Genomic DNA, 21154 nt, shown 5'->3' on the forward strand with positions numbered 1-21154 from the left:
ATGAAAGTAATTTAGAGACATTTATGAAATAAGTATTTCTCACTCAGTGAAGTGACCTCTTGTATGCTTAAGATGATGCCATTTATGGGACCCCTTTCTGCTGGAGGAGTCTATACTCTAAGATAATAAAAGTAGAGAAAATGAGTTTGTGGTTCCTCACACAAGCTTATAAAGTGTCAAGACAGAAACAGTAACAAGGTTAGTGCCATAGTAAGATGCTTTTTATATCTGTACTGGCTGATTTTGTGTGTCACTTTGACACAAGCTAGAGTTGTCACAGAGAAAGGAGCCTCCCTTGAAGAAATGCCTCCATGAGATCCAGCTGTAAGGCATTTTCTCAATTAGTGATCAAGGCAGGGAGGGCGGGCCCAGCCCATTGTAGGTGGTGCCATCCCTGGGATGGTAGGCCTGAGTTCTATATGGAAGAAAGCTGAGCAAAGCAGGGGAAGCAATCCAATAAATAGCACTCCTCCATGCCATGGTTGTACCTCATATTGGCAGCTAGATTTGGTAATGTCTAAGAGTCACCAAGTGGTACTGGTTTTGAAACATGAAGGAACAGCAGCTGATGCTTCCCATTGTGAGAGAACAGGAGAGGCCATTGGTGAAGGTGCAGACTCAGTGGCAGTTGAAGGCCCAGGACTGAAGGGGTCATGCAGAGAAGTTGAGGCTTAGCACCATGAAAAGAGCCTATGAGAGGCTATTTGTGAAAGTGCAGTCCAGTTGCAGCAGAAGACAACACTGCTTTGGAGATGCCAGTACAATGAGATGGCCACCAAGAGCAGCAGCAGCAGTGGAGTACAGGCAGCTGGAGCCTAGAAGACAAGGTGTGTGCTACAATGGGCAAAGCTGGAGAAGTGACCAAGGAGAGGCCCAGAAAATTGTGAGTGGATCCAAGACATTGAATGGTTAGAGTTTGATTTCACTTTTGATTGTGACTGTGTCCTGATATTTTAACCTCTTGAAGTGTTTTAGTGAAACCCACAGTTAAGAGACTTTGAATTGTAAAAAGACTTTGAATTTCAAAAGAGTTGGATATTTTAAAGGGATTAAAATTTTGATATGTAAAAATTTGTAAAGACTGTGGGACTTTTTAAAAGTTATTTAGATCTTGGGGATGAATGAGAAAGTGAGGGTTGAGGCTTAATAGTGTTGTGTTTGTGTGTCAAGATGACAAGGGGTCATTGGTACTAGCTGGTTTTGTGTGTCAACTTGACACAAGCTGGTGTTATCACAGAGAAAGGAGTCTCTCTTGAGGAAATGTTTCCATGAGATCCAGCTATAAGGCATTTTCTCAATTAGTGATCAAGGGGGGTGGGGGATGGGGAGGGTCCAGCCCATTGTAGGTGGTGCTATTCCTGGGATGGTGGTCCTGAGTTCTATAAGAAAGCAAGCTGAGCAAGTCAGGGGAAACAATCCAGTAAGCAGTACCCACCGTGGCCTCTGTATCAGTTTTTGCCTTCAAGTCCCTGTCCTGTGTGAGTTCCTGTCCTGACTTCCTTTGGTGATGAGCAGCAATGTAGAAGTGTAAGCTGAATAAACCCTTTCCTCCCCGGCTCAGCTTGCTTCTTGGTCATGAAGTTTTGTGCAGGAATACAAACCCTGACTAAGACAATATCCTAGTTTTACATTTATTTATTTAGTTGGTTGGTTAGTTTTTTTTAAAGATTTCAGTTTTAATTATGATGTGTGTGTGTGTGTGTGTGTGTGTGTGTGTGTGTGTGTGTGTGTGTGTGTTTTATGTGTACATGAGCATAGGTACATGAAGAGTGCATAGGAGGGTAGTGGATCTCCTGGAGCTCAAGTTACAGGTGGTTGTGAGCTCTTTGGCATAGGGCCTGAGAACTGAAATTGGGCCTTCTACAAAAGCAATACTTGTTTCCTACCTCTTAGGTTTCTTTAAGACCAGGATATATGTAGCCCACGCTACCCTCAAACTCACTATGGACCCAAATATAGCCTTACACTCATATTAATTTTCCTCCCACTTCTCCCCATATGCTGGTTTGACAGGCACATGCCAGCAGGCCTGGCTCATAGCTTCTCCTATTTTGCATTTCTCTAAACTGAGGTAATTCCTCTTTCTTTTGAGCCACCCTAATCTTCTTACTGTTGCCACTATTAGGTTTTGTAAATTACAATTATCATTTCTGTGTTTCAATTGCTTCATTACCAATCTGGGAGAAATAATCCCTCTCAGGCTTGCAGTGATATGAGAGGAAAGGGAGCAACAGGGAAGGCTTTAAAGGACAGTGTGATGTGTAAGTACAGTTTGAGTGTTAACTATGATGAGTTACACTTAAGTCCCAGGGGGAGAGAATGACTAAATAATTGTCCAACACTGATATGAAATCATCTAAAACCAATGCCTGATCCAAGCTGTGTCTTCTGATTTTGTTACTGCTCTTCCCAGAATGGGAATCAACCCGTTAACTTTTAAGAAGTGACAGATAGATGCCTTCTGTCCAGAAAGTGTCTTCAGGGCTCCATTCCTAGTGTCTTATTTTTGGAAGTATATGTATGTAACTTGTTTTACATTTCTTTACTGAACTTTCCAACTTTTTATGAACTCTAGAAAAGGCAAGAGGGTCCCAGAAAGAGCCTGATACTGGGTGAAGGACAAAAGCACAGGGAGCTGTCACATGGGCCATCAGCTTGATTTCACTTCTAGTCTTCAGTGACTTGGACAGAAACCACTGACCACATTTTCAGATGACACTGCATAAAACAAACCAAGTAGCTCTTCCTATGTGCACTGAAGTCATTTTGACCCGGGATAAACCATAGCTCCTACATCTATCAGCTATGTTCCTATCTCTTCCAGCTATGTGATTATTTTGCCTTCAGGATTGACTAGAACTTATTGGAAGGGACTTGCCAGCTTATAACTAGGAGATGCTTCCTGGCAAAAGTAACTTGTATTCTCCTGGATTTATGCCATCTAGAGCCAAAGGAAGAAACCCTAAAGGTCAAAACCCAGGCCTATTTACATCTGTATGTTGAATTCTGAATTTGAACATGAATACAATTTCCAAGTGTGACAATAATAGTGGGTGATGTTTTGATGGATGCTTGCCAAAATTCAGAAGTCCCTGCTCCTTTCAGTGTCCCTCAGATTATATCCTGGGACTATGTTCCCTTCTGGTGACCACTGAACACATGAAAGAGTTGGAGAGCTGGAGTTCATAGCTGGTTGCTATGAACTGGGAGACCCAAGGCTAGCAAGGAGAGGAATCTGTAAGTCACACCCTGTGAAGATAGAATGAGAGAGACAGAGCTGTTTGACAATAATAAGAAGAGAGCACCCTGGATTTGTAAGGTCCATGGTAAGTACATCTTTTTGTGAGCATTGAGTGCTTTAGTCAGAATCAGTAGTCTACAGCTTCAAAGAGGTTTTAGGCTAGATCTCAGTGAAGACCGAAGGCCTAGCACATAAGAGGGTTTAGGTTATATCCCTGGCATTGGAAAACAATAAGTGAAACCATTGCTAAAGCTAAAATATATATAAAAAATGATCACTGAATCTAACTTCAGCCATGTGTAAAAGTCACAGAAGGACTCTGGCATTTGTTGTCATGTGAGAAGTACTTGGTCACTTTGAAAGATTCAGTCAAATGTATGTAAACATGTCTGTTTTTCAATTTGGCTCACCCAGCCTCTATGCTAAGAAAGATTACCTTTTTGACCAAATGTCACACACTTTCTGGAAGGTTCTAGTGTGTGAAATCCTGATAGATTGCCACCATTTTCAGGAAGTTACCTGTTCTGACTCTTCTCCTTCTTTCTTTGTTTTCTTTTTTACCTCCCACAAGGAAGCCTTAGACTATAGACTGCCAATGAGAAACAGCCATGTCCCCTGGGATTACCTGAAAGGTGGAGGTCATGATCGTCAGGTGTCCTTGCTTTCTACCTCCTGTGCAGAAGCAAAGTTTGCTTTGTGGCAATAAGTAAATTTGTATGGTTATCTGTTGACTTTCAACCCACTCCTCTCTACAACATCTGCTTACTCTGTTCCCTTTCTCAGGTGAATTCACTGACCTAATCCCAAATAATCCTGTATATGTGGGTATAAGGCTTAGAGTGATAGTACACACATAAGGCACATGTTCATTAACTGTTAACTATGGTCCCTGTTGGTCATTAGACTGTAATATAGGATAAGGGATATAGCTCAGTTTGTAGAGTGCTTGCCTGGCATACATGAAGACCTAAATTTGATTCCATGCACTGCATAAATGGAGGGATGCATACCTGAATCTCAGCACTTTGGGGGTGGAAACAAGAGGGCAAGGAGTTCAAGGTCATCTTCAGCTACACATTGAGCTGCAGCCCAGCCTGTACTATATGAGGTCACAAAGGATTATATGACATAATGAAAGTCTGAATGTTTTAAGAGAAATCAAAGTGATTGCTGCTAGGCATGGTAAAGAAAGGCAGAAAACAGAGATTCTAGAAGGTAATGGAACATGAGGATGGCATGGTTTTATGAAGTCCATTTCTTTGTCCTTCTCTAGGTAGTTATACATTCTATAGTGTTAGTTCCTTTCCTTGTTTTCTTTGTTTGTTTGTTGTTTTGTTTTTTCTGACTTATTGTTCTTGTCCTCACATCCTACTTAGGCAGCTGCTGGTCCAGGCTTAGCAGCCCTCCCACACTATAACTAGCTAAAATTATCCGAACAAACCCTAAATAGCTTTATAATAAGCCACTACTTTGTGTCATATTAAAAATGACTGAGCAGAAAGCCTTTAGGTATATGTTCCTTGGCATTATGGCCCCTGATTCTTGTTTTCTAATGATTGGTCAGAGCTATAATAGTGTCAGACTCTGAGTATGAAATAAATGGGTTGATGGGTGGACAAATGGATGTTTGTGTAGTTGGGTTGGAGGATGTCTGTATGGAAGTTGGGTAGCTGAATGGAAGAATGGATGGGTGATAAATGAATGGAAGGATAAGTGGACAAATGTGTGAGAGGGTGGAATAATGGTGGTATTATGTATGTGTGTATGGGTGGATGGATGGGTAGGCAGGTGGGTGGATGGATGGATGGATGGATGGATAGATGGGAGGATAGATGGGAGGATGTATGAGAATATGGATAGACAAATGGATAGATGGATCTACAAATACATGGATAGATAGATGCAGGGATGGATGGATGGATGGATGGATGGATGGATGGATGGATGGATGGGAAAGTCAGCACAGGGATAGTACTTCACATGTGGAAGTATCTTAGCCACTTAATTCAACACTTGTCTGCCTTTGGGATTTTTTTCCAAGCTGCACAGACATCACTTCTACTTCCAGCAGCCAGCAGCTCTTTGCATCCTCAGACAACATAGATTCTCTTCAGACAAGGCATTTAGTGTAGACTTACAAAATCTTACATGGTGTAATAGAAACTCCTGAAAGCACCCTCCTTAAATAAACAAAATTACAATTTGAGAGGAGCTACTCAAGCACTAGATCTCACGAAGAAAAACCAAGCTAATTTTGTGCTTCACTAATTCAAGATTCTTTTGCTGTGTGGTTGTGGGGGATACAGCATGACAAATGTGTTCAGGGTTTTCATGTTTCATTAAGAAACAGATTTTGCACATCGGTAGTTATGTGGGAGAGAAGATATAAACTATGCTAGAACTAAATATCTAGTAGTCACACTTTTTGAATATAAAAAGGCTGCACAACTACACTTATTTTCATTTTAAGAAATGCCATAGAGGCAAATTATTGTCTCTTTAGCTCCACAGCTCTTCTAAGTGAAACTTGGAGAACCATGAGTCCATTTACTCGAATCAAGTATTAAAAAAAGGATATGATTCTAAGCAGCAATTAAGACTTAAATGCCATCATTTAATTTCTCCCTGGAAAGCATTTGTTTGCCATCCTATGACTGAGACGTTAAATTGGCCACATCTGGAGACAAACCAAAGACAATGCTGTATCAAACCTCATTTTCAGAGGGTACATCTGCTTCCAGAGAGAAAAAAAAAATGGAATAAAATAAAAGACAGCTGAAGAGAAACCAAAGATCCGTAACAAATGTGAGGGCATGGGTGATAAGCTGTTACCATGCAGAGCAGTGAGATTAATTTGGAGCCCACTTGTAGGTATGGCCCTGATGGCTCTTGACTGAGCTAAGCCTTCTATAGAGAAAGACGCAACTTCTGCCAGAATTGTAGGTTGCTCTGTGTCATTCTGTGGGACTCTTGTTAGGCTGCCACTGTGGCCCTCACAGCCATTCATGAGGAATGCCTCGAAGCCATGTTTATATGGCAGGAGACTATCCTGCTGTTGTGGGCACAAGTGAGTGGACAAGGCTAGACACTGGCTCACAGTGGCCAGTTAGATTTTCTTGATCAGATTCCCAGGTTTGAGATCTAGTTCAGGTTGGTATATTTGCTTCAACTTAGTATGTGACAACTTTGGAGAACTTTGGGGAAGCTTGGTTTGGACAAGGGCTCAGAGAAGCAGGTAAGGGTGAAAGATGAAGCAAGATGACCACCACAGATCCAGAGGGTTTCTGCTGGAGTTGTTAGGGTCAGAGCCTGGGCCCTGGCAGCCAATGATCCAGGGTGGTCTATCCATTCTTAGCTAGCCAAAAAAAGACAAATCACCATGAAAACCAGAGAAAGGAGATATATTCAATGTGGCTACTTGGATACAAGGAACAAAGAGGTCTAATTACCCCAAGTCCATCATTGGGATCCTGACATAAATTGATGCTTTAATAGAGGGCAGGAGGCATGCATGGCTGAGCAGTCCTGGTCAAGGTGTGGCCCTGCCCATCACTGCAAGGTGCTCTGACTTGTCAGAACAGTGTGAAAATTCTTCCAGGGAGGCCAGCTCCCACTGTGGCTATACCAGGCTTCAGTGGAGATTCAGGAGGTAATTTCAACTTCTCAGTTTAAAAGGGCTTAAAATCTTGTCTACTAATGATTTTCCAAATCTTCAAATTGGGAGCCCTTCTTCAGGGTTTCTGCACTAGGTAGAAACAGTTGGATGGGTAAACCATGGTACCATTTTGCTCTTTTACCACTATGTTATACCAACTGGTGTTCTCTAGAGAAATAAAACAGAGGAACCAGATGGCCTTAGGCCTGAAGACGAAATGGCTTCCAGTAAGCTGCACACTTCAGTGATCTCATTGCAGTGTTCAATAAAATGGTGATGTCCTGCTAATAAATAGCTGTGTCTGTGCCTTTTAAACCAGTGGGAGAAATTTCTCTCCTAATTAGAGGACAGCTTATCAGTAAACCAGAAGAATTGAGTTATATTAACTTCACATTATTAGTAAAATTAATGAGTCACTGTTTAATATTCTATACCTCTCTGGAATGAGTAAAGAGGCAAGAAGGAGATTCCGTGGGTCAGGATGTCTAAAAAGATTTTGTATTGATGTCCCTGACAGTACCACAACAACAGCATTTGGGATAAAGCAAATATGAGTGAGTGAGTAAGTAAGTAAGTAAATGAAGTAAAAGACAAAAACAAAACAAAAATCATCTTGCAAAGAATAAGTAAACTTCAAGGCAGGAGTCAGACCTGCCAGAGATGCTGGAATTGTTTGTACAGGAATTTAGAGCCAATGTGGCTAACATGCTAAGGACACTAAGAGAACAGCTTGAAATCTTGCAAGCGTAGATGAATAATGTGATTGGAGAAATTGAAGTTCTGAGAATCAATCAAACACAAATGCTAAAGATCATGGTTTTAATAGAATCAGACTATCCAGGAATGGTGAGAGTGCTAGAATAGCTATTATGTATGACTAATAGGAATTCAAAGTAAAGAACCAAGCAAATAGAATTAACAGTCAATTATAATTATTATTCACCCCAAGTTATTGTTGGATACGATACCCCAGATTTAATAACAACATCAACCAGACTAAATAAGCCCCAAAATTAATCTACATATATTCCAATTTCAGATGATCAAAAGCAAAATAATAATAATAATAATAATAATAATAATAATAATAATAATGATAATGATAATAATAATTGAGAGGTCCGGGAAGGGGAAACTTAAATACCTTACATGCAAGGGAACAAAGGTCAAAATAATATTATATAATTATATTCTGAGTAACCGCACAAGCAAAGGAGAAAACACTGAGATAAATGAGGCTCTGAGTAAGAAGATTGCTCCACTAACTGAGAATTCTCTATCCTTCAAAAGCACCCATGAAAAATAAAGAAATATTCAGACAAACCAAGATAGGGCAATCTGGACCTGAATGTGTACTCCACAGGAATTAATAAAATCTTCAGGAAGCAGAAAATTGTTCCAGGTTAGACACAGAGAAAGCAACAAAGAACAATGACGAGTAAATGACTGAACTCAATAGAAGAGCCATTCAGACTTTTATGAAAACCAGAATATTTGGCATGCTAGCCAAGTGCCTTACTACTGAGCTTCATCCCTAACCATTTGATTCTTGATTTATCCAAGACACAACAGCCCCTATAAAGCAATAACTATTAACTGCAGTCTACTCCAGGTTTAAGTCAAGATTCCCTCTTTACCTATACTACAAGGCAAACATTGTTCTAAGAACAAAGCCAGATAAAGGCATTAATAAAAATGGAAGACACAGGCCACTGTCTTTTATGAACACAGATGCAAATATCCTCAATAGACAATAGAAATTAAGCACAGAAATATACAAAATAATTACCAAGATGAAATAGAACTTACTTCAGATCTGGAAGGCTGCTTCAACATTTAAAAATAAAAATTACATGACTATATCAATTGAAACAGAGAGAGACTTAACAAGGTATAACAGCCACTCATAGAGGAAACTCTCAATAAATTAGGAATAGATAGGAACTTTCAACAAACACCTTCTACAAAATGTCCCCTGGTCTCATGGGTAACATTCAAGAACTGGAATATTCCCTTCTAAGGTTAGGAGTAAAGCAACAATACCTTACTTATCATTGTTTGCAACATCATCTTGACATAGCCATGTGATCAGACATGAAAAGGAAATAAAGCATACATATCAGGAAGATGAAATGAAATGAGCTTTGTATATGTCATGACTCCATACGGAATAAAAAGCAATCACTAAAAGTGTCTTGGAATTAATAAGACATGATAGTAAGTATTCAGGATAACATTATCACCGCCTTCTCACACACAAACAACAAACCAGCAGAAACTGAAATCAAAGACATCATACTATTTATGTTAGTACTATGAAAATGAAATGATTACATATAAATCTAACAAAATATATAAAATAGCGATAAAAATAAAGCTACAAAACTGATTAAAAATACCAAAGCATTAAATCAGTGGATGAAGGAGAAATAGAGCATCTTCGGTTAACAAGATTTAATTTTGTTAGAAATTTAGTTTGAACTACTATGATGAAGACAGTCAATGCATTCACAACTTAGTGTCTAAGGGATATTTACAAGCACTCTGATGTTTATATAGAGAAGTAAATGACTCAGAATACTGATTCAATCTTGAAAGATGATCTGAAGAACTGACAATATTATGTCTGGGCTTACCGTAAACAACAGCCATCAAAGCCAGCAGAGTATTAGCTAAAGAATGGACACACAAATAGAGCAGAAGACACAGAAATGACCATGTCAATACAGCGTTCTGACTTCATTTCTGCTACTGAGATAAAATATCCTGACTGTAACTGTTGACTATTCTTAGTTGTCAACCTGACAACACCTGCAATTAACTAAAACCCTAATGGCTGGGCACATCTGTGAAAAATTTTTTTATTCAATCATTTGAAGTGGAAAAAACAAGTTTATTCTGGATCTTTTGAAGTAGGAAGATCAACCTTTAATGTGGGCCACACCTTCTACTGCCAGCCTATATAAATAACATGGAAGATGGAAGCTTGCTCTCTCTGCTTCCTTTCTCTCACTCATGCTAGTAAGTCAATTTTTTTCACTGTCATTACATCCTACTTCTGCAGGATCCCAGAATGTATGGGAGACCCACTAAGACACAGCCTCGTGGACTGAACAATTACTAGATATTTGGACCTTCTGTTAGTAGACAGCCATTGTTAGACTAACTGGATTGTAGTTTCTAAGACATTCTAATAAATCATATATATATATATATATATATATATATATATATATATATATATATATATATTGTTCTATCAATCCTGTTCCTCTAGACAACCCTGATTAATACACTGATAAAAAGCAGCTTATGAGAGAAAGAAGTTTACTTCATTTTACAATTCTGAGTTACAGTCTATTATTATAAGGAATTCAAGGCAAGATCTTCAAACAGCTAGTCATACTATACCCATAGTTAAGAACAAAGTGGTATGAATGCATACAAGCTCACTTGGTTTCTTGCTTGTACTCAGCTTATCTTCTCCATTTTTATACATTCCATGATTCCCCTGCCTAGGGAATGATGCCACCTAGAGTAGCCTGAGTTTTTCCACATCCATTCATTCACTTAAGACAACCCCTCACAGCTGTGCTGACATGCCTACTGAACATATATACTTCTTTCATTCAGACTTTCTTTCCAAGTGATTTTGGGTTGCAACAAGTAGACAAACCTAACACAACCATCACCCAATTTTTAACAAAGGAGCAAAGAAAATACAAAGAATCAAAGACACTCTTTTCAATAATTGATGCTCCAAAAACTGAACATCTCAATACAACTACGTGAATTCAGACACAAACCTTATGCCCTTGACAAAGGATAACTCAAAATTACCATAAAACAAGATACCAGATTCTATTCTCTGAAGCTCCTAGTTCAAGGGGTAGGAAATCTGGAATATCTTGGGAATAACAATGACTCATTAGATACAATCCTAAAAGGATGATCTTGGAAAGAGAGTCTTAATGAGGGATTGTCTATGTTCAAAAGGCATGTCAGCCCAGTCATGAGTGGTTGTCTTAGGTGAATGAATAGATGTGGAAAAACTCAGCCTACTGTAGGTGGCATCATTCCCTAAGCAGAGAGTCATGGGCTGCATAAAAATGGAGAAGGTAAGCTCAGTACAAACAAGAAAACAAGTGAGCTTGCATGCATTCATTTCTCTCCATTCTTGACTGAAATAATTGATGAGCTAGTCTCCATTGAAATTAAAAATATCTGCTCTTAGAAACATGATAATGAGATATTAGGAAAACAAACAGCAGACTGAAGTAAAATACTTGCAGTGAATATAGACTGACTCTCCACTAAAATTCCCCTTATGTTTTTTCAACTTCAGTTAATTGAAGTTCATTCTGCCACATGTTTGAGCCAAAATTCTTGGTCAGCTTTATCCATCACTCCTTGTGTTTGAAGTCTAGGTCTCATTGGCAGGAGGTCTTCTCCCATGTTCAGTCTGTTTAGAAAAGTAGATCATACACAGCCCCCTATCATTGTGTCTTAGCCAATGTTTTCTCTGTAGTAGCCTCCTGACATGCCTATTCACTTCTGTTTCTAAACTATTTATGATCCACCCAATGCAGTAGCAGTGCTGCTTTGTAGATATAATTCACTGTCATCTTGTACTCTCTGCTTCAGCCTCCTTGTCCTTCTTCCTTTCTATGAGCATCACAGTCAAGCCTTTCACTTTTATCATCTGCTGGAAGCACTCTATGGCTGTCATGCATTTCCCTTAGTAATCAACACAACCACATTCTTCAGTCCTTTCAATACATTGTGTTTATGTCACAGCTCAAGGATAGGTACTCAGCCATCCTACTCATTTGCTGCAGCACAGTGCTCTGTCTGTCATACCTCTTATTCTCACGTACTTATCAGTTTCTCACATTCTCTATGTATTTGTCAAGGTTCTTCAGGGAAAGAGCTAATACAACACATATCATAGGATGGATATGTTCATTTGTTCACTCTGTCACCAAGGCTTCATGGTTCCATGGTGTCTGTCCACAAGCTGGAGAGCCAAGAAATGCAGCAGCAGCTTACTACCACGAGTGAAAAACTCAAAGCAAAACACTGAAGATGTCTTCCATACATCCAACATTTGTAGGCAGGAAGCCTAAGACCCTCCCATTACTCTCACTCCTGAGAACTTCTAGCACAAGTCAGAATCTAGTGGTCAAATAACCTAGCATCTGATGTCTAAGGCCTGCAACAAGGTCAAACATAAAATGGAGAAAGAAAGATAGGCAGAGAATGGAGAGAATTAGTTACTTTTATTGTTACTATAACAAAATATCTAACAAAAGTGACTTAAAGAAGGAAGGGTTCATTTTGAGACATAGCTGGGAGATACCATCAATCATAGTAGGGAAAGGATAGGAATGTCAATAAGAACCGAAGCAGCTGACCACATTGCACCCACAGTCAGGAAGCAGAGAGACAAATTTAGGCTATCAGCTAGCTTTTTATTCAGTTCAGGACATCAGCCCATGGTACAGTGCCACTGACATTTATAGTAAGTCTGTCCACCTCAGTTAAATAAGTCTAGAAACTCTCACATACATGCCCATATGCTTGTTTCCATGATGATTCTAAACCCTACCAAATGGTCAGGAAGATTATCCATCACAGACAATTTCCTCCTTACCCTGCTTTTTTACTCTGTCCTGACATTCAGATTGATGAAAACTATTACTCAAAACCCAAGTGGAGATTCCCCACTTGACTTGATGACCTCACACTAAGTGGCAATATCCTCACAAGCATGGCTTACTACTAGTAGGATTTACCAGTCCTCTAGGTATCCTTCAGGATGGTAAGAGAACACTTTAAATTATCCATCCCACCATGCATTTGTGCATCATATCATTGGTTCTCTTCTACCAGATGCAAGAACACCTACACTAGCATGCAAGATTAGTAAGAGCAGGCAGTCATCTCTTTTGTAGGCTGATGTATCCCGAGCACCAGGCAAAGTGTTCAACATCTGTGCCTGAAAGAGGTTCACCACTTACACCATTGATTCATTGAGAAGATTCTTCTGAGTGAACCTGTTACCATGATGACCACTAAGGAGTCTCTTGGCTCAGAAAGTCTTTTTCTAAATTCTGTAAGCACTCAGTAAACAAGCTTCTCATAGCCAATGAGAACAGAAGAATATTTACACCAGGCATTTGCAGCAGTTCATGAATGTGATGGTTCTGGTTGCACCAGAACTGTAGATGATAGAGGAAGTGTGTTTAAAATGAAGGATTCACTGGGCAGTGGTGGCGCATGCCTTTAATCCCAGCATTTGGGAGGCAGAGGCAGGAGGATTTCTGAGTTCAAGGCCAGCCTGGTCTACAGAGTGAGTTCCAGGACAGCCAGGGCTACACAGAGAAACCCTGTCTTGAAAACAAAACAAAACAAAAAAACCTAAAATGAAGGATCCAGTGTCACCTCAATGGGAGAGACCAGAGTAGGGGCCAATTAGGATGTCATCTATATAAAGGGTAAGACAAATTTAATAACTATCAATTTGAGAAGTTAACTGATAAATACAAAGAAGTTGTGTATAATAATGGGTTCTGTGTAATGTTTAATAGATGTATATGCTGTATAATATTCACATCATGGTGAATGGTCACTGGATTTCACTCCTCAAACATCATTTCTCAGTGGTAAGCCTTTCAAACCCTCCTCTTTTGATCCTTTGTAAATGCACAGTGTGTAATTGTTATCTATAGTTGCAATGATGGGCAACTGCACACCAGGTCTTCCTGCTCCTGCCTCACTGTAAGTTAGGATCCACTGAGCAGCCTTCCCTTCTCCTCTCACTCCGCTCTGTCTCTGGTCTCTGGAATCTCGACCTCTAGAGTCTAATTTTTTTTTTTTTTTTTTTTTTGATTTCCACACATGAGATTATGTGGTACTTGTCTTTCTGTGTCTCACTTAGTTTCACCTAATGAGGTCTGGTTCCATTCATCCACACGAGTAGCTGCACATTGTTAGAAGTAGGTCTAGGGTCTGGAGAATAGGACAACACATTCCAAAGTATTCCCACAAGGCAAAGGAGGTTTACTTCTTCTACAGAAAGGTGCCTAGCTACAACAAGCCAGCAAACAGTCAAACCCAATGGGGGTTCTGGTTTTGTTGTTTTAAATACCCACCTGACTGTTAGGAGTACAAATGTCCTTACACCTAGAGACATCTAGGAAAAACAGGAATGTAAACCATGCAGGGGTGCCTCCTCAGTGCAGAATATAAAATCAAATACCCGCACTCCATCCAGAAAGCCAAGAGTGGATATTGTTTATAACCTGGTAATTCTTTTTGCTATCTATGGTGGCAGACCTCAGCCACCTTTTGCTACAGAGCAGACCTCATCCAAATTACCTAGAATGATTATCCAGATTCTCTCTCTCTCTCTCTCTCTCTCTCTCTCTCTCTCTCTCTCTCTCTCTCTCTCTCTCTCTCTGTCTAGACAATTATCTTTAGCCTCCAGAGTCAATAAAACCTATTCTTGGAGATGTCACATCTATTTTATATACTGCTGACCTCTATGCTGTCTTGGCTAGAGACCACATGTGCTCCTAGGCCCTTGAGCTATAGCTTATGGTCACATATATTTAGTGGAGGAGTTTCTAAGTAGTCATGCCTTAAGCTTTATTGAGCACCTGGAATGGAATAATTGTCTCCTGGAAATGTGTTCCCAAATCATATGTGTTTTAAATTTGCTGACAAGGAACCACCTGGCATTGGACTCCATGATATCTGATCCAGATTGACGAAGTCAATCTGAACTAAGTATTCGTTCTCAACTCTTGGCAGATCACGGCCTGCCTTGACACATACAGGGTCCCCCTAACCTAATGCCCAGGGGTTCTTTTCCTTACTCCGAATGCTCAAAGCTTGGCCTCACATGCCTATGCAATAGGCTAGTTGGAAGCAACATAGCTGATAAGCAAAATACAGTTTTGTGTATAACCTTGAGTATATATTTTGGTTTCAAGAGGTGCTGATTCCGGTAGAATTTCAATTCCTGTCAAGGGTATTCTTGAATATTCTTTTAAATGCAGCTTTGTCTTATTTAACTCTTTGGAGGAAAACACACATTTCCCACAGAATAACAGGATTTCACTCTATACATGGCTGAAAGTACCCTGCTCTGCATATGTACCACATTCCCTTTATCTAATCATAGGTTGATAGGCAACTTGACTGTGTCCAGGTTTTGGCTAAGGTGAGTAGGGAAATAAGGATCATGGTGGTGCAGATGCCTCTTAGACAGATGGACTCCACGTCTTCGGATATACACCCAGTGGTGATGTAACCAGGACCTCGAATGGAAACCTTGAGTTACACATAGTATAAACAGAGATACTCAGGCCCCTCTCCTCATCTAACAGACCATCAACTCCATTTCATTTGCAAATTTAGTGTGTGTAAGCATGCAGGATTCTGAGCTCAAGCTGATCTCCAAAGAAAAGATTCAAAAGATTTGACTTTCTATCAAAGAACAAGACAAAGGGACAAAGGAATATGACAGGACCAGAAATCCCATAAGACTTTTCTCATTAAAAATTAGAAATCTTTAAGGCTCCATTTTCTTCAGCCTAGAGTCCAGTGCAGAACTGTCTTAGGAACAGAGAGGAAGGACAGGGGAGACTATCAGGGCCCCATGTCCCCTTCTCCAGAGGGAAGGTTAGCCTGTCTCATAGATAAATTTACTATGTTCTGGCCTTTGATGCACAGCTTTCTATAAAATGTAAGACAGCCAAATAAATCCATTTTCCTTTGCCATTTTATGCTTCTAAACTTCTTTGGACTGCAGGGAAATGAAGGCTACAGTCTTATAAACCTAAGTACCCAGTAACAGTGCAACCAATGGAGCATGCTGTTACCAGGGTCTAGCTCTGGACTCTCCTTAGTTCCCCATCCCTCTGATCTCTCTCCTATAGTTTGTCTCCTTGGTTTTGCAGGTTGCTGCAGATGAGAGATGGGTCTGTTCTCATGACCTGTAATTCTTACATGAGTGTCTGGCTACCTAGTAATACCTGTATCATAAATTTTATTTTCCTTTTTGGCAGAGCCTCCGCATTGATTTGCATATTCACTACACCAATTTATCACTAAAAGTAAAAAGTAATTGAAATAGATTTAAAAAGAGGGGGATTGGAAGAAAGGAAGGAAAGAGAAGCAAAGAAGGAAGAAAGAAAAAAAGGAAGGAAAGAAGGAAGGAAGGGTGGGAGGGAGATTTAAGCATGTGGGAAAGACTGTCATAAATCCTGTGTTAACTAAGGCCAGGCTCCTGTGTTCCCATCACTCTCAAAGTGGACGCAAGAGATTACAAGTTCACGGTCAGTCTTAGCAACCTAGAACATCCTTCCTAGAACAAACAAGTAAAACAACTCCGTGGATTTAAAGCCTTGATTACAAATTCCAGAGTATTGTGGGGAAGGCTCAAACAGATATGTGGAGACAGAATCTGTATCATTCAAAATTTTATATATGTATATAATTATTTTATATATTAAATTTATATACCTATATACCATTTTTAATGATGCTTAATCATTATATATATAATCTATGTGTTCCATCACAATTTGAAGCCCAGATTGTACCCACCTTGGTGGATTCTGCAGTTACTGTGGCACAGTTGATGCAACACTTACCTGTTGACATGTGAAGGGAAATAAGGATGCAATTCTTGGTCCCCAATTTGTCAAACATTCACATGCAATCTGGTCTTAGCATCTGTTATAATTGATCCCAAAGGAGAGGCCACTTACATTCCCACATGCCAAAGAATTCTGCATGTAGGATGTTTTCTCCTTTTTTATTTGAAGTCCCTCACACAGCTCTATATTTCCAGTCTCATTGTGCTCCTGTCCATGAATCCTGTTATCTTCTAATTCCTGTCCCTCTCCACATGATTTTGTTACCTAATTCCCTGGTCATATCATCATCATTACCACTAGCAGCAGCAGCAGCAGCACCACCACCACTACCACTAGTAGCAGAAACAGCAGCAGCAGCAGCAGCAGCAGCATCCAATCACCATCCACACTCCTCTTTGTCCATAGCAGTATTATTTCTCAGTTCTATTTTCTGTGCTCTGAGAAATGAGTCCTTTTCTCTATTGTAGATTTTGCAATCACATCCTATTGAAGTTCTACATAGCTCCCAAACATCAGGAAAGAAATGGAGTTTAGAAAACAAGAGAGCAGATGAGAAACCTTACAGTTCATAAAGATGTAAGTGGTAAAACCTCTTTAAAACATTTGGGTGTTGCCGCTATTAAAAAGCTTTCCAAGTACACATCCTTTAAAAACAGTGAAAGATGCAGTGATATTAGAGGGAACACATTTCCAAGCACCTGGGAAAACTGTCTTATAAACTAGCAGGATTCCAGTGCATACAAGACAAAGATCATGTGTGAAGAGAGTAGGAGCTGCCCTCAACTTCAGAGGACCAGCCACTGGTCAAGGTCTATATTAGATACCTCTGGCAAGAGACTATGGATCTTGGCTTGGACACACATTGCTTCTATGCATGTCAGGAAATTTTAAAGATGCTCACCCAGACAGTGCTGTGTTGATTGTTGTTTCTAGAGAAGTGGTCCCATTCAGATTCAGACTGTAGCCTGGAATTACAAGTTAAATAAATTCTTTGGTTCCCTAACTGGTTTTGTTTGTTTGTTTGTTTGTTTGTTTTTGTTTTGTTTTTTTTTTTTAAGAGTGCTTTGCCACAGCCACAGGGATGGGAAGGAAAAACCTAAAAGAGTCTGTTAGTCATACAAATGTGGCCCTGCATTGTTCACCTTCCACAGGGAAGTTAAACCAACTGGACACTTCTCATACTTTCTCTTGAGAGGTGAGTTTCCTAGGTCCTCTAACTTTACCCTAGTACACAGATTTGTGTAGCACACATGATATAAGCTCATTACCCTACAGGCACCCCAGTCATGCTGAAATTTGTGTTGTCCTAGAGACTTGATGGCTTCTATCCATAGACTAATGTGAGGGCACAGTAAGCCATAGAGGCCTTCTGCACTGTATCATTCTGTGTTCTGACTCAGGGTTCAGCCTTTGCATGTGTACGGGAGCTGTGATGTCTCCATAGACCTCAGCTGCGTACTCTGCTCAATGAGTATATAAAACAATTATCCAATAAGCACAAAAGACAGAAAAGTAGATCAGTGGTTGGAGAGATGGCTCAGAGGCTAAGAGCACTGGCTGCTCTTCCAAAGGACCTGAGTTCAATTTCCCCAAATAGCCTTCCCCAGTTTAATGTATGTGGAATTGACAACTGTCAATGATAAATATGATGCTGAAGATCATAAACACATCACAGGCATTCAAAGGTGTGCTCCGGAGCTTCCGCTCCCAACGACAGGCTCTGGGACCCCCATCACAAACGCATCATTTAAACCCAATTAACTCCAAAAGCCCCATTCCCAGACATCACGACTTTGCGTATTAGGACATCAACAGATAAATTAAGAAGGTGACTCTGAAGTCCTTAGAGATTCATTGCTCATGTGAATTGTTCCATGTTCCAAAGTAACTTCTCAGAAACACAGACTGGGGAGGCAAAGGCAGTGTTTAGATTTCCCATGTTCCCCAAAGTCAGCATCACTGATAGCACTCTACTCTTCCTGCATAACCTGGTTTAACTAAAACCCTGATTTTCCTAACCATACACATCCTGAGCCCTTCCCTGAGAGAAGTTTGTTCTTGTCCCTCCTGTATGGGGCTACTTCTCAGACTTATTCAGAAATAACCCTGTCTCTGCCATGCAGGCTTTCTCATTTTTCTTTTCCTCTTTCAAAGCCTCCAGTTTTAATTTTGCTGAAAATTTACCTGTATTGTTTACTTAGCTTGCCACTGTGACAAGAAACCTAACAACAGCCTCTCAGGAAGCATTTATTTTGGCTCACATTTGGAGGGTACAGTCCACCACGGCCTGGGAGTCATGGGAACAGGAGCATGAGGCAACTGGTCACATCACATCTGCAGTCAGGAAGCAGATAGAGATGAATGCTCAACCTGCTTTCTCTTTTATATGAGTTGGGGACTGCTGCCCATGGGATTTATTGCCTGTATTTAAGGCGAGATCTAGACAATTCCTAACAGGAGCGCAGAGAGGCTAACCTAGACTACATAATCCTTCACAGGCATGCTTTCAGGTATGTTTCCACAAGAATACCAAAACTTATCAAATTGCAGTCAAGATTAGCCACAACATCTACGATTGCCTGCCTCTAAAACTACCTTCCATTCTGTAATGTTCAGTGTGGCTACTTCTCCAGAATGGCAAGTACTCTTTCTTTGTAGTGCCCTGTGTTCTCTGGTGTATGACTGGTGACATACATTCTCAACTAGAAAATGCTGGGCTCTGTAATCTCTGAAACCATCCTTCTCGTCCACGTTTAGAGCTGGATACATATCTCACGGCTTCAGATATGTGGTTCCCACCCTCAGAGTCTCACATGCAAAATAGCACTGGCATTGCCCATGCCTACACAGTGAAATGAAGCATTGAGAAATTCTTTCAATTAGTGTCTAATTAGCTCTGAGCTGCTGGCAGATAAAACGGTGTGGATTTTATTGCAGTAGGTATCATAGTTTACAATGCTAACTTTATAGAAGCTGGCAGTTCCATAGAGGAATTGGCAGCTTTGGCTGAATCCAAATCTATTCACAGCCTCACCCCAGATCCCAGCACCTCTTTCTGGATGTATAACTGCCTTTGTAGGCTGCATGCTGAAGTTGTATAATGTAAAAGGCTAAGAAAAAGAAGAAAGGAAAGAAGAGAAAAGAAGCAATAACATTAGCAGCATGACACATACGACAAAAGAAAGGAAGCCACAAGGACTCTGAACAGGTGATCCTGTACCAAAGGCCAGCGAGGAGAAAGACCACAAAACATGGGAAATCTAAACACTGCCTTTGCCTCCCTAGTCTGTGTTTCTGAGAAGTTACTTTGGAACATGGAACAATTCACATGAGCAATGAATCTCTAAGGACTTCAGAGTCACCTTCTTAATTTATCTGTTGATGTCCTAATACGCAAAGTCGTGATGTCTGGGAATGGGGCTTTTGGAGTTAATTGGGTTTAAATGATGCGTTTGTGATGGCATTTAGTATCTTTGCAAGAAGAGACCCTGGGGAGATTTCTGGCTTGCTTTCTCTCTGAGACACGTGAGGGCAAAGAGAAAAGAACATAACAAAATAAACCAAACAAAAGAATCTAGCTTTCTTCAAGCCAAAGAGAGTGCCCTTACCAGGGCCCATGATGTCTATCGCTGTGCCTGACTTCCATTTCTGAGGCAATTGAGAATAGAGCATCGTGGCTTAAGGTGTCCCATCTATGGCATTTTGGTGAAGCAAAGATTTAAAGAAAGAATGAGAAAGGAGAGAAAAGAAGGTAAGGCTTATAACACCATAAGCTGGGAATTCTACATTAAGTAGATTGCACTATGTCAATCATATACAATGTAGGAGCAGAGCCCAGAGAAACCACTAAAAAAAGCCTCACCAAATAAATATAATTCTAAGTAAAAAAGATAGATACATAACTTTGTAGGCCCTTGCCTATTGAGGGCATATTGCCATATCCCATCCCAACACTGGATACAAACACACACATTCACATACACACAAACACATCCAAATACACACATGTGTACTCATACATGCACACAAACACACACATACACACACAAACACACATAAACAATCACATACACACAGAGGGACACTCACCAAAAAGTATCAATATAAAATTATAAAAAATGTTCAAATAATTTTGGCAAAGTAAACAAAAACAAAATTAAAAACATCCTAAAGAGGGAAAAATCAGCAAAATTAAGCATATCAGATTAATAAATGTGATAAATAAAAATAAATTGACTGTGTTAACTTTAAAAAAGAGATCTTTATGAGGTCACAATGTAGCCTTCTGTGAGCCAGAAACTGGGTGCATATGTAAAAGAAAGTCATTGTTAATATACTCTAAGTAGACAATCAGAAGTAGAAAAATGCATCATTTCAACAGTGATGACTTGCAAGCAAGATTTTCCATTAATATCAGGTAAAGTATACTTTTATGACAGAGTTACCAGATGAAGAAAGGAATGAAACACTCTGATTAAAGTATTAATCCACCCAGACACCAAAAGAGACAATGCACATTGATAAAAGTATTAATCACCCAGATGCAGTGATCCATTGCAGATGTACCCAAACAACAAAATGGCCCAACTC

This window comes from Arvicanthis niloticus, chromosome 6, assembly GCF_011762505.2.
Source record: "Arvicanthis niloticus isolate mArvNil1 chromosome 6, mArvNil1.pat.X, whole genome shotgun sequence".
NCBI lineage: Eukaryota > Metazoa > Chordata > Mammalia > Rodentia > Muridae > Arvicanthis > Arvicanthis niloticus.